At 36.1% G+C, this 15,097-nt stretch overlaps 1 pseudogene across 1 annotated transcript; it reads right to left on the bottom strand.

Annotated features, from left to right (window-relative positions):
- Window positions 1-7,719: 7,719 nt before the first annotated feature.
- On the bottom strand, window positions 7,720-11,083 carry LOC308520847 (large ribosomal subunit protein eL21-like; annotated as a pseudogene). Its single transcript has 3 exons — window positions 11,064-11,083; window positions 8,852-8,910; window positions 7,720-8,199 (listed from the first exon to the last, which is right to left on the bottom strand). The product of its transcript is annotated as a large ribosomal subunit protein eL21-like (transcript).
- Between the last annotated feature and the right edge of the window lie 4,014 nt (window positions 11,084-15,097).

Genomic DNA, 15,097 nt, shown 5'->3' with positions numbered 1-15,097 from the left:
TCTGAACTAAAGCTCAGCATTATAAGGCATTTAGAAAAGGTGAGAAGAATTCTACCTCATTGTAACGACTCCAGCAAAACTACAACTAAATAATCTCATAGTTTTTATTAATGGACTCCTAGTAATGAAGGGTGCATTTTTCTCTCTTTGTAGCCTGCTTTAATGCAATGAGACTAAAATATATGTAAGGGTTTCAGTGGAGTTCATTTTACCTGTTCAGGATATTGACTTTACTTCACACTCTAAATCTTTCCACAAATATCCAAAATTGCCCCATTCTTATTGATTTATCTCAGATCCTGTGCAATATAGTAGGGGGATAACATTGGTAAGCAAAATAAATAGCATAAGTACACATAGTCTTTAGGTAATTTTTCCTGTTCAAAGAAACAGGAAAACTCAAATCTACCCTATACTCTGTGAACAATTGTTTTTAGTTTATTTCCCATCTTTCCAGTATACAAAGTATATATACAAATAATCAAAGCAGCATCAAATTATGGATCCCTCTGAAGACAAAACAAAAATATGAAAACAAGTATTTTTTAAAAACATAAAATATATATTTATGGTGATTTTTTTCCTTCTGAAAATAGTTATTGTGATTTTGTTGTTAAATTAACATTTCTTAGATAGTGCCCTGGTGTATTGGATGGTGAGCCATATTTAACAAAGATTGAACGTGAAGGGAAAATGAAGTTTTTTATTACTCACAGGTTTGGATGAGGTGCTCAGCGTGCCTGGAGGGGCCATATTGGGAGGACAAGGCAGGGTGCAGGCAGAGAGCACTGAGCCAGGACCTGGGACACATGACTTTATCAAGGTGGAGCGCTTTGGGGTTCCCAGGCTAGTGCAGGATTCAAACCAAAAAGAGCAGGGTTTTGGTCAAGATTCATGGGGGTCTTATCTAAGGGGCACACAGACAGTGAGGCCCTGGGAAACAGGGGAAGATCCTTATTACATGGGTTCTTGGGAGAGTCATATCAGGAAGTTACATTTACTTGTGACCTTAGAGGCTATTATTTAGGGCCTGTGCTCATGGGGTGGGGATGGGAGTGGGAGTGAGGGCTAGTGTCAATTCCGGACTCCTGCAATGCCACCAAAATGGATGGTGATGTAGCAAAATTATGAAGTAATTTGATATCTCCACAGTCATTTAACACACCTAGCAGTGTACTAGAAAAATCTAAGAAAAAGGTAATCATTGGTACAGACTGTTTGGGCTGTTTAGTAAAGACCACCATCCTAGCAGATGAGATAGAGACTTGAAATCACGTTTAGGTTACGGGAGTCATTAACATATGCTATGATTTTCATCCTGGAGAAGAATTTTGTAGTAACACAAAAATTTTAGCCCTAACTGGTTTGGCTCAGTGGATAGGGCATCAGCCTGCGGACTTAAGGGTCCCAGGTTCGATTCTGGTCAAGGGCATGTACCTTGGTTGCAGGCACATCCCCAGTGGGGGGTGTGCAGGAGGCAGCTGATTGATGTTTCTAGCTCTATATCCCTCTCCCTTCCTCTCTGTAAAAAATCAATAAAATATATTTTTTAAAATTTTATGTACAAAATTGATCTAAATATTTATAAAGGAAGAACAAATTCCTTTGAACAGAGAATAAATTCTCAGAGAACAAATTCTGTTGGGAGCTAGGGAGTAAGGGAATGTGCCAGGCAATTTAATTCATAGAAGCCCAGAGGGAAAGGGGCATTATTGTGTAAAAGTGCTACCTGAACCTGGGTAACAGAATTGTCCACCTTCTCAAGATATCTATCTATAATTCTGGACTTTATGAAATGAGGAAACCATTGGTTATAAATCACCGAACTCAAGCTTTGCAATAACTATGTTATTTTTATGATACATTAACTTGATGGTGTACCCTTGGCATGGATAGGACTCTCTAATCGTTTTTCATCTAAAGCACATATTTTGGTTAAAACTTAACTTCATCAGAGCCTTTGCTTAGTAGGGCTCAAAGGAAGATTGCTCCTTCTGGCCTGGAATTTCTCCTTGTGCTGCATGCATTCTCAGCGGTGGGTTCTCTGTGGTTCTTGTTTCACACTGAACTATCACAATGGCAGTCTCCTGTAGTGATTAGTTCCCTAACTGGTACTTGCAGAAAGTGTTCGGTGTTTGCAGATAAAAATGTTCAAACTTCACTTCCAGAATTGAGTATCTGATCTTACCTTCCCTGTCTATGCTCTCCAAAATAGGAATGGCTTCGGGTAAAGCCATCTGTCTCTCTGTTTACCATATGTATTCTCTTCCTTTGTGTTACATTGCCTGCCCTTTCTTTCCTGTGGTAAAGGGACATGTACTAATGAAAAACACACACACACCTTAAAGGTAATAGTGCTTTCTAATTGTGCTGCATTATGTCACTGCCTGAATAACACCCTTAAACACTCCTATGACTTCGGTAGTTTGGAGTCATTATTTATAAATTATGTTTTATTCTTTGTATAGGCGCATGATTATATGATATCTTTGTATTTCATTTCTTTTTCTTTTCATGTATCACTTTTTCTTATTCCCACTCTACAGACAGAAAATAATGGGTGGAAATCATTCATGCATTGCATTTCTTTTATATATCCCACAACTGAGGGCATTATAAGCTATCAAAATGTACCTTATCATTTAGCTGTAATAACCACAGCTCTATTTGAAAAGAAGGGTTCTATTTCACCCAAAGAAATTAATAAAGGAAAAAGCAAATGGTGAATGATGTGGAAAATGTCCTATCAATCTGCATAATCCATTTATATAATGATGGCAGATTTGTCTCTTGAGGTACCTTCTGCTTCTATCATTCTAATTATGGATATTCAAAATGGGATACTGAAATAATGATTGCTTGAGCATTCTGAGATATTCTCTTTTAATAGCAGGGCACCTACCTTTCCAATTGCATTTCATGCTAATCTCTCCCTAGATCAGGCAATAGCAAAGTTTTCTGTAAATGGCCAGATAGCTAATATTTTGGGTTTTGTGGGTCATATGGTCTCTGTTGTAACTAGTCATCTAGTCTTTTTAACATTATCTGACATCTATGGAAAGAAATAAATAGATTACTGTCCAGGTAGTAGTGAGTTTGGCAGAGTGCCGGAGTTATTTTGTTGACAAACAGGTGCATAACTGAGAAAATGCTACAATTTCAGAAGAGATCTGGAATCTTGGCAAAACTAACTTATTCAAAGAAGAAAATGGATTGATTTGGCTGCTGTACACCCTTGGGGCCTGACAGCTATCTGGATAGAAAAGGTGTCTGGGAGCGTGGAGGGAATGGGTTCCACTGAAGATGAAAGTCTGGCCCCATTTGGAGGGGTAGTGAACTGTCTGAATCACTGGACAGGGAATATGGCCAGTTCAGATGCCTCCTGGGTGGACCCAGGTCACTAAAGGTGGCAGTCTCTAAGTCAGATATGTTGAATGATGATAGTAGCAAGGTCTATAGACAGGTATCAGGTCTATAGACAGATGCAGGCCTAGTAGGCTTTTCTACCAGTTGTTTTACTCTGCTTTGCAGCATCGCAGAGACCTAGACAGTAGTAAACAAGTGGGTGTGGCTGTGATATATTAAAACTATTTATAAAAGCATAAATGAGATTTGGCCTGAAGGCCATAGCTTGTCAACTTTGCACTAAGTCAGGGAATACTCATCCCCACTTCAGGTATTTCCCCAAACAAGGAATGCTCTTCCCCACATCAGGTGCTGCCGTTTACCACTTAGAATATTCTTGTCCTTGCTTTTCTGCATTTTTTACTTCTTTTCTTTCTTTTGATCTCAGCTTAAATGAAACCAGGCTCAGTGATAGGGTGACATTCTTGCTTACCTGCAACAAACATGATTTATATCTGTTGTCCCAGGCAGTGATCTGTCCCTGGCACTTTCAAATGTGACATGGCCTGGATGATAAATTACTAATCACTCTATTCATAAAAGACATCTCTGACCATTCTACATAAATGTGGTCTTGTGAAATACTAGAATTTTACAAATGTAATTATATTATTTACAATATGCCTTTCCTTAGTAGAACAACTGTATGGGGACAGAATCAAGTCTGTCCTGTTCCACTCCAAGTATGTTATATGCCATAAACACAAGGTGGGGCAAAAGTCCATTTTCCTTCATTCTCCACAGAATAATGGAGTAGTGGATGAAGGCTCCTGAACTGATTGGTCTGGTAAGAGTGATGTCTAGAAATTTAATGACTTCTCCTCCATCTTCCTCCATAGCTTTCTGGTTAAAGGCATTTGGAATCTACATACTAAGGCCTACTTGAATAGTCAAATGACAGTATTTTTTTAAATATATATAATGTTTTTATTGATTTCAGGAAGGGAGAGTGAGAGAGTAATAGAAAAATCAATGATGAGAGAGAATCATTGATTGGCTGCCTCCTGCACAAGCCCCCAACCTGGCATGTGCCCTGACCAGGAATTGAACTGTGATCTCCTGGTTCATAGGCTGATACTAAACCACTGGGCAACAGCGGCAGGAGGTGACCATGTTCTTTAAATGAGCCCAGTTTAATCTTGGCCATCCTTCAATAAAATGGGACCTATTTTCCTGCTGAGAATCTTTTAGAAATCCCCAATATCTACACTACCCTTATCTTGGCATTTACTACTATTTTTGCAATACGTTTCTTTTTAAATATAAAAGGAGATGACTTTTTTGCTGTTTCCAGAAAGGTTGATAGAAATTCCATCTGCTCAATCATATTAAAGGAATGTAGTGATGATGTTCACTACATCAAATACAAAAGTTTTGTAAACTATGCAAAATCTAAGTAAGAATATAAAGTTTTTATACAGCCTCGACCTGTAGGAATGCATTTGTGTCTATAGCTGAAAATGTGGTAATGTTTCTTGCTAATTAAAATGAATTTTTATTAGTCTTAGGCTGCTGCGAAAAAAGCAAAAGGCTAAAATTTTGGTGGAGACCTAGGCAATTTGAAACAAAATTTAGTAGCAATCAAAAGCTTTCATATACTTCTAAATATGTGAATATATTGATATTTCATCTCAGGATCCTCATTTTACTTTGTGAATATGTAAAGTTTTGTTTTAAAAATCTCTGTCTTCACAGAAACAAATACTAATTCCATATTCAAGTTGAAAATTAAGTTGCTATGCTTTAAAAAAAATTTTGTTAAGAGAAAGTAAAGAATGAATTTTATTAAATAATAATTGATATTATTAAACATTAGCAAAATTTGATAAATTATCAATGAGATATGAACAGTTTGGTAATATAGAAATAATTCAATTTTGAGTCATTTAAAAATTAATGAGATTTTTGGTAATAGACAAAACATTATGCAGAAATAAATAGCATTGTTTTCCTTAGCATTGAGTAAAAAATTATAACTGATAACCAAAAAAATAAAAAGAAATTAGATGGTGTATGGGCTGAATTGTATTCATCTATTGAAGTTCTAACCCCACCCAGTAACTCAGAATTTAATTATATTTAGAATTAAGGTCTTTAGAGGTAATTAATGTAAAATAAGGTCATTAGAGTTGGTCCTAATCCAGTACTACTGGTGTCCTTATAATCCAGTACTACTGGTGTGTATGTCTGTTTTCTAATCTCCTAAGACCATGTGGAGACACAGAAAGAAAACTATCTACAAGCCAAGGAGAGAAGCCTCAGAAGAAAGCCAACTCTGTTGAAACTGATTCTCAACTTCTAGGCTCTAGAACTATAAAAATATTAAATTTCTGCTGTTTAAGGTACCTGATCTGTCTGTGACACTTCGTTATGGCAGCCCTGGCAGACTAATATAAATGAGAAAAATATACTGCAGCTCCGAAGGACAGCATGGCCTTTGGCTTCTGATCCTGATATCTACACAACCACATGCAGTGACTTAAAGAACCACTCTTTTCCCCCTCATTTTTGCAGAACATTTTTTTTATTGTAAAGATAAAATTGACAAATTAAAATTTCTGTAACAATGCATAGAAGTCTATAAAAATTTAGCACAGTGGTCTATTTCTAGTGACTTAAACTTTCTTTTTATTTTATTTTATTTTTTTATTTATTGCTTAAAGTATTACAAAGGGTATTACATATGTGTCCATTTTATCCCCCCGCCCTAGACAGTCCCCTAGCCTCCCCTATCCCCCAGTGTCTTATGTCCATTGGTTATGCTTATATGCATGCATACAAGTCCTTTAGTTGATCTCTTCCCCCCCTATCTCCTGCCCCACAACCCTCCCCGGCCTTCCCGCTGCAGTTTGACAATCTGTTTGAGGCAGCTCTGCCTCTGTATCTATTATTGTTCTTTCAAATAAATAGTAATTTTTGTTATGTTACAATTTAGGAAATGCCTCCATATCCATCCTCACTGTTTGTTTTATTAAATGCCATATTTTGTGGGATAGGCAAAATTTTACTTTATGTTTTATGGATAAAAAATAAAGCTCTGAGTTTGACTTAGAGTAACTCATAAAGTTGAGTACACAAGAACTGCAATATTAATCAAGATCTTTTGATTTCACATGCAGTTGTCTTTTATACCCCATTTTGCAGTCCTTTATCTTAAAATCTATAAGTCCTTAATAATATGTCATAAGTGAAACAGTCTTCAAATTTCAGGTTATGACTATTAGTGACTCATATTATCAATTAAATGTTTGACAATTACATCAACAATTTCATCAAATGGAACAGAATAGATCAGAATATATTACTAGAGCTAAGGGTATGTATTATTTCCTGACAGTTTTTTCTGTTTTATTTGAGCTATTTGTGTGTCTGTGGATGTATACTTGCTTGTAAAATAAAGCATATTTCTTACTGTAGGTTATAGTAAGACATATTTGAAAACCATTGCCATGGTATACAGTATTTTTCTAAAAAGGCAACTTTAAAAACCTCTCTCGAATGCTTAGGTTTTGTGCATATGCTCATTTAGTTTATTCTTCCTAACTAGGAGGCCAAGCCCTGGGTGGAGGGACTACTGCTTCTTACTCCTTCCTGGAGGTGTAACTGCTGGTAGACACATGAGAAATGTGACTGAATGACTTTAATATATGACTGTTAGCTCTGAAAGTCATGAAAATTATTCTATGTTACCACTCTAGTTTCATTTATTAACATGCTGAAAATTAGGTGAACTTACGTAATAATATATTTAGGTGGTTCTTTGCATGGTGTTTTGGGTAATAAATGCTTTTTTTTCAAGGCCATATTCTCTTAGGAGTATTTTCATATCTATCTAAAGATTCTAAGTGCCTAAGGGAAAGAGTCTAAATATTTGCCCTAATTAGATCATCATAGAAGGACATTCTCAGAAGCTGATATGTACCTTTCTTTCATTCCTTTGCTTTTCATAAATTTGCAAGAAAATTTTCAAATCTTGTTGATGGTGTAGGAATCATAGGCCATCCCAAAAAGTGGACTTTAAAAATGAAAAAATTCCTTCTAATTTTATTGTATTTCTTTAAAATTTTTACATTGATATATTTATAAACATATTGACATAAATATATATGAATAACTGAGTATTATACATAAATATTATTTAATATGTTTTAATTATTTAATATTTAATATTTAAAAATATTTAATATTTTTAAATTTAGGACACAAAGTTTTCTTTAATTACTTTTTGGGGGGAAGGGACGCCAGACTTCTACTCATTTAAGAGAAACATTTTTATCAGCACAGAAGTCTTTTTTTTTTTTTTTTTTTCACTGATCAGGCCATGAGTTCATAGGGAATGGGTTCCAGCAGCTCAGGCTCCTTCCCATTGGTTCTACAAAGTGTGCTTCTCTGGGTGGAGCAGGCTGGCACTTCAGCTGAACGCAGGTACCTTTCTTTTTGGCCTCCTCCTTTTTCTGGTCATTTCCCTTCACATGTTTCAGGGAGCTCTCTCGGCTTTCGAGTGCTTATATGCTCGATACAGACATTCATTCTCTTGGCAGGAATCTTGCCTTTAATTTGCTTGTTCACAAAAATGCCCCCTGCATGCTGGGTGACACTGTAGACTCTTCCAAAATGCCATGGTAACACTTGTGGGGCCTTCCTATTTGACAGCGCCCATTCCCTCGATGGCCATAATATCACCTTTCTGGTAGATTCGCATGTATGTGGCCAAAGGAACAACTCCATGTTTCCTAAAAGGCCTAGAGAACATATAGCGGATGTCTCTCCTCTTTCCTTTTATGTTAGTCTTTCCTTTTGATGAATTACCGGAAGATGGCGGCTATGGCCTCAAAAACACACACACACACACAAACACACACACACACACACACACACAATTCAGGACTATAACTTAATCCTGGAGGTAAAATCCTGTAGAGATAAATTGAAAACTCTTGTCATTAGAGAAATATCAAACCAGATGATAAGCTTTAGATTATGATCTAAATATCAATAAAGCATAGTTATATTACAAAAAGAAAGGGAGTTTTACTAATCAATACCTGTCATTGGAAGGACCTAACTAGTTTAAATATTGAAGAATTAACTATCCTTTTTGATTAATATTAAAAGCATATAGCACAGAGATGGGGTGAACTATGAACACGTGTGTGTGTGTATGTGTGTGTATCATAAATAATTTTGAGTTTAATAGAATCAATATTTTGAATGTATTGGAAAATAATAGAAAAAATAAAGAAAATTTCAGAAGACCAGATAAATATAAATCCAAGTTGTTAGAAAAAGTTCCTGCAACATTCCTTTGTATTTACTTTGATTTCAACAACATAAAATTTAAGTGATAAGTGTCTAAAACAGGAGGCAGTAAGTTTTTTTTCTTGTAAAGGGCACAATAGTAAATACTCCAGGCTTTGTGGGCCATTTGGTTCCTGCCCCTGCTTACTCTGCTGTTGTAGTGCAAGAGCAGCCACATAGTCCCTACAGAAGTGAAGAGCTGCTGGGCTATGTTACAGAAACTCACTTTTATAAAAATGGAAGTGTGCCATAGGCTATGCTTTACCCATCCCTGGTACAATGGAAAATAAAGTGGTTTTTAAAGGATAACACTCTAATGTATTTAATTTCTAATTTTTATAAATTTTTACCCTCTATAAGTTGACATATGATAGCATTGCCATGCTTCACACATTTTATAGCCTGAAATTGTATTTTTATTCTGTTTCTTTTGTTATAGAAACTGCCTCTGAGAGCAACACTATAAAGTTCAATGGTAAATTATAAGATGTATTGTGTGGACAGCATTCTTCTAAAATCTAGAGTCATGTTTCCCAGTCAAAAAGAAAAAATAGTAAAATAAATTTTTTTTTTGCTTTAAAAGCAAATGGGTTTTAAGAAAACCTAATCCTGTGACTTTTAATGATTATATCACAATCCATGGGAACATAGTCATTGAAGTGAAGTTTACTTGGTACTAGATAAGAGAAAGTGTATATACCTTTCTTAATTATCATTTCCTCATTTCTCTTGTCATAACCCATGAATCAGCTGTCATGACCCATGATTAACTTAGTGTTTGAAATTTACTACACACACACACACACACACACACACACTCAGGGTGGGGCAAAAGTAGGTTTACATATATGAGTACATGAAACACAGAGTGTATTCTTGTATTATTATTTATTAACTATTATACTATTTTCCATATAAGCAATTGTAAACCTACTTTTTTCCATACCCTGTATATATAATGACCTATATATGCTTTGTTTTCCACTCATCAAGTGTTAATTTCCCATATTCTGTTTTCTATCAATGGCTACTGTCCAATAAGAAGAAAAAGTTTAGAGTTGCATTTTTAACCTGAGTAAAAACTCTTTTACTTTGTTTTACATAAAATCCCAAGGGGCATTATTACTTTTTCTAAATAATTACCTGAATGGCCTTTCCAGTATGCTTGCTAATTTTTAAAGTAAATTATATAATGTGAACTCTACCTTTAAGGAGCAGTCGTAGTTCATCTTACTAGTCATATTTGTCATATTTAAATAATTTGGTAGACAAAAAGAGTTAGGAAATTTTCTCCTCTGGCAGATAAAAAAATGAACTAGTATGTGATAAGATACAGAGAACATCAAAACGGTTGTTAATATGTTTCTCCAATTTACAACTACAAATATGTATTATTATAAATATCTATATTAGTAGAGAAGGGAAAAATCTACTTTAAGGTTTATATACACATTCTCTCACACATACCAAGCACAAACACATAATCAAGTTATTTTGTATTGCAAACAAAATTCTTCATATTTCTATTTTAAATGAAACTGAAAGGAGGCCAGACTATTGAAACATCTGGGGCTGGCATTCATATGTTCTTTATCATATCATAAATGATACACATGCACATATATATTTATATTTCAATTTGTACAATGTGTAATAATATTAATAATAAACTTCATGTATAGGCATTTTACCATTAGTTATTAAAATAAGATTTGTACCTTACTAGTAATTAAAACATTCAAAGTCCTGTTATAAACATTTACCATAGATTATTTCTCCCCAGTTAAATAATGGTGGTTTTACTAGATGATTAACTTTTATTTATAGACTAGTGGCCCAGTGCACAGATTCTTGTTCATTGAAAGGAAATTAATTAGAAGGTGGCCGGTGGGGCAGGACTGGGCAAGACTGGATGGACACACCCTGGAGCCAACCTCCCGTGGTCTCTCCCTGCTGGCTGCACCTGGGGCAGTGCTGCTGCTGAAGGGCATCTTCAGAATGAGCAGTGTCCCTCTGGCAGGTGGGGTCCCTTGGCCTGGCCTGTGGGGATTGGGCCAAAACTGGCTCTCCAACATCTCCCGAGGAGTTTCAGAGTACGAGAGGGCACTCTGCAAAGTTGCTGTCATACAGGATGTGGAATGCAAATGTGAGTGTGCAGTAAACCAGATTCCAGGCCGACAGTGCACCAGCAACATAACCCACAGCCAAAGGTGGAATCGCGCGGTCCCACAAGGAATCGGACTCCCTCCTCTCTGGTTTTTGGGTGAGTCACCCAATAACTGCCATAGCCAAGCCACTGCAGCTTAGTAGCTCCTGAGTTGAGTGTCTGTCCCTTGGTGGTCAGTGCATGTCATACCTACCAGCCGGTCAGACAGTCCATGGTCGCTTAGTCTTTTATATATATAGATAAAACTACTATATAAATTTCTAGTAATTTATTTTTTATTTCAAATTATGGTTTCTGTTTAATTCATATTCCACCCCTAAGAAATTTAGATCATGAGACTCAAGACTACAGTCTTTAAGTAAAGCTGCATCATTAACCACTTCATTTATTAGTAAGTGAAACTTATTGATAAAATGAGAATTCTGTGTCTAAATTAACTTAAAGTGCTAGAAAGCTCTTTTAATGCTATTGATGACTGAAATGTTTCAAATCTGTGGTGCTCTATAGAAGAGAACACAAATGTAAATTATGATCCAATAATGGGTTATAAAATATTTATCAATCCTTTTAGTATATATTTTCTGACAACACTTGTTATGCACATTTTATTGAGCATGAGGAGGTAGGTAGAAGAATAGTTCATTTACAACCTATATGAAAATATAGTACATATATATATATTTGTTGCTAGAGCATCTTGAAACTTTTGCCCAAGCACCTAGCAGAAGTCTTGGAAGTGATTATAATTTAATGACTACCTTTCAGAATGCACATAATGTTTATATTGTATTTTTTTCTCATTTGATCTTGCTAACAACCTTGTGAGACCAGTGCTCAAGATATATTTGTTAAATGAAGTGATTCTAGAGAATAATTTAAAGGCAACATTAAGTAAATATCTAATATTTTATACTTGTGTTTAATGACAAAGAACACAAAACAAAAAGAAGATCTCAATGGAATGAGATTAGTCAAGTTGAATAACTAGCATAATATATCTCCTTAATTAAATCTTTAGATAATTCCACTGGCCTCTTGAGGAAAGTCATATTTTTAAGCAAACACATAATGATTAAGTTCACTGCTTAATTATTTACAATTACATTTCATTTTGACTGTAAAATAACATAGATCTTTAAAAACATCAAAAATTTTCTTTGAAATACATTTAAAATAATTTCTACACATAAATAATAGCAGTTCTCCTTTCCAAAATAACTTTTTATTACACAGGTTTCCAATTATTGTTACAACTAGTGACCTGGTGCACGGATTTGAGCACATTGAAAGGAAATTAATTAGAAGGTGGCTGGTGGAGCAGGACTGATGCCCTAGAGCCAACCTCCCATGGTCCCTCCCCAGCAGCTGTGGAGTGAGCGATGTCACCCCAGCAGGTGGGATCCCTCAGCCTAGCCTGTGGGGATTGGACTGAAACTGGCTCTCCAACATCCTCCGAGGGGTCCCGGAGTGCAAGAGGGCACTCTGCAAAGTTGCTGTTGTACAGGGTGTGGAACGCAAATGCAAGTATGCACTAAACCAGATTGGGGCTGACAGTGCCCCAGCAACAACATAATCCATGGCTGAAGGTAGAATCACGCGGCTCAGCAAGGAATTGGGCTCCCTTCTCTTTGGTTTCAGGGTGCGTCACCCAAGAACTGCTGCAGCCAAGTCACTGCAGCTCGGCAGCTCCTGCATTGAGCGTCTGCCCCCAGGTGGTTAGTGCATGTCATAGCTACTGGTCGGACTGACACTTAGCATATTAGCGTTTTATATAGATAGATAAGGCATGAGATCTTAAATTTTATATTTGGGAAAAATAAAATTATAAAACTTGGGCTAAATACAGCTGCTTAATAACTCTGGCCTCTGTGTCACATAACATTTCCAATCATCACTTTGATATTATTCCACTGAATCAAGAACTGTGTAATAAGTCTCAGATGCTTTTAATTGAAAGGTAAATGAATTAATTTTATTTTTCCCACAGTATACATGAAAAAGTAGTTCAGCAAAATGAAATGATTTATTCAAAGGCATAGAGCTCATCCCATATAATTAGTGTTCAGGAGTATTTCTTTTCATAGTAGCTAATCTCCATCTCTTTTCTCATTCTCCTTGGTCAAATAAAATTATCATATTATTAATGGCAGATTCCTAATGTATGTGACAGGTCATATTTTAGCTAAATAAGCACTTTTTAAGCTCTAGTTAGGTTTTATACTCCAGGTTCTTCTATGTTCTTCCTCAAGGATGAAGACCATCTAGAAATCTTATGTATTGTTTTACTTGCTGCTGTACCTGCAGCACTAAAACAGTACATAGTAAGTACTCAGTAAATATTTGTTAAATAAATATTTACATTCTTTACCAACTAAAAGAGAGCTTTATCTCTTCTCTCTTTCTATCAAAGTCTCGATACCCACTCTTGACCTAGCAGATTGTCATTTATTCCTCTGATGATTACATACTTCCCTCAACACATATCAGAGGCCCCCTCCCACTAAAAATGTTAGAATGGGACTAGGTGGTATAACAATGGACAATTGTAACCCACTCCACCATTTTTTTGAGATTGTTTCTGCAAATGCTGACTCTGATTAATATGTAGCTTGTAGATAAACAGCATGTTTGTTTCAGAATCCTAAGAACTAACTTCAGAAGATACAGATTCCAACCTTTAGTCATCCTAGTTCTGGGAGGTTTGCTGACTGTCAACCTTAAAACCAGGAAAACATAGAACCAGTATGACAAAGACCAAGGTGATGCAGGTCAGACCATCACTTGACCAGTTTCCAGGTCCTTATTGGAATGGACTGTGCTGGCCTGCACATAGATAACTTTTCCACTCTTCTTAATTTCTTTATTCTGCTTTCCCTTTACTTCCTTTTAAAAACCTTTTCTTGCACTGAGATGTAAAGATGGGCTCTGCGACAAGAGTCCTTCATCTCCTCACCTAATCAGCACTTGAATAAACTTCTTTTTCATCAGCATCTGTCTCATGAGTTTGGATTTTGTGGGGCAGGCAGCCGAATATGGGTTCCATACTTTTTTCCATAGTGGCTGCACAATTTACATTCCTACCAGCAGTGCACAAGAGTTCCCTTTTTGCATCTTTGCCAACATGTGTTATCACTTATTTTTTTTTATAATAGCTGTTCTAACAGATGTGAGATCTCATTGTCGTTTTAATTTGCATTTCCCTGATGATTAGTGATGTTGAGCACCTTTTCATATACCTTATAGCCATCTGGATGTCTTTGGAACAATATCTATTCAAATTCAATGCTCTCTACTGTATTTTTAAAATGGCTAAGAGAGTAAATGTTAAAAATTCTAATTACAAGAAAAAAATGTGTGATTATGTGTAGTGATGGATGTTAACTAGACTTATTACAGTGATCATTTTTCTATATATATCTTCAAGATAAGATGTCAAAATTTTCTCTGCCTTCATTAATTAAGTGAAATTGATGTTATTCTCTCTGTAGTTTTTACTTTTCCAGAATGTCATATAGTTGGAATCATACAGTATTAAGTTTTACAGATTGGCTGCTTTTACTTAGAAATATGTATTTACTAATAAGATTCCCCTATGTCTTTTCATGACTTGAATGATAAATATCCCACTAGATGTACCATAGTTTATCCATTCACCTACTGACAACTTAGAGCTTCTGAGTTTTGACAATCTTCTATACTAATAAAAGGGTAATATGCTAATTAGCCCGGGTTGACGCGGACATCTTCCGGTCATCTGGTCCTCCTTCTAGACAAAGGCACAGTGGCAGGGGCCAAAGAAGAGGCAGTTAGGGGCAATCAGGCCAGCAGGGGAGGGAAGTTAGGGGCAATCAGGCTGGCAGGCAGAGGGGTTAGGGGCAATCAGGCAGGCAGGCAAGTGAGTGTTTAGGAGCCCGTGGTCTCGGATTGGAGAGGGTGCCCTGGCTGGGAATTGAACCATGACCTCCTGGTCCATAGATCAATGCTCAACCACTAAGCCATGCCAGCTGGGCTCTCACTATTTACTATCTATCTTTTTTAGGCACATGAATTTCACTGGTCAAGTTATTTGACTCTTCTCTGCCATTACCATCCATTATTCTGCTGTTAAGCCCATCCAGTGTTTTGTTCAGTTGGGGAGAATGTATTTTTCAGCTCTAAATTTACATTTGGTTCTTTTAAATATTTAATATTTTCAATTTCTCTGCTGAAATTTACTCAGTTTTCATG

Source organism: Myotis nattereri (assembly GCF_964212035.1).
Source record: "Myotis nattereri genome assembly, chromosome: 6".
NCBI lineage: Eukaryota > Metazoa > Chordata > Mammalia > Chiroptera > Vespertilionidae > Myotis > Myotis nattereri.
Note: the sequence above shows the minus strand (reverse complement) of the source record. Positions and strands in the feature narration are given on the sequence as shown.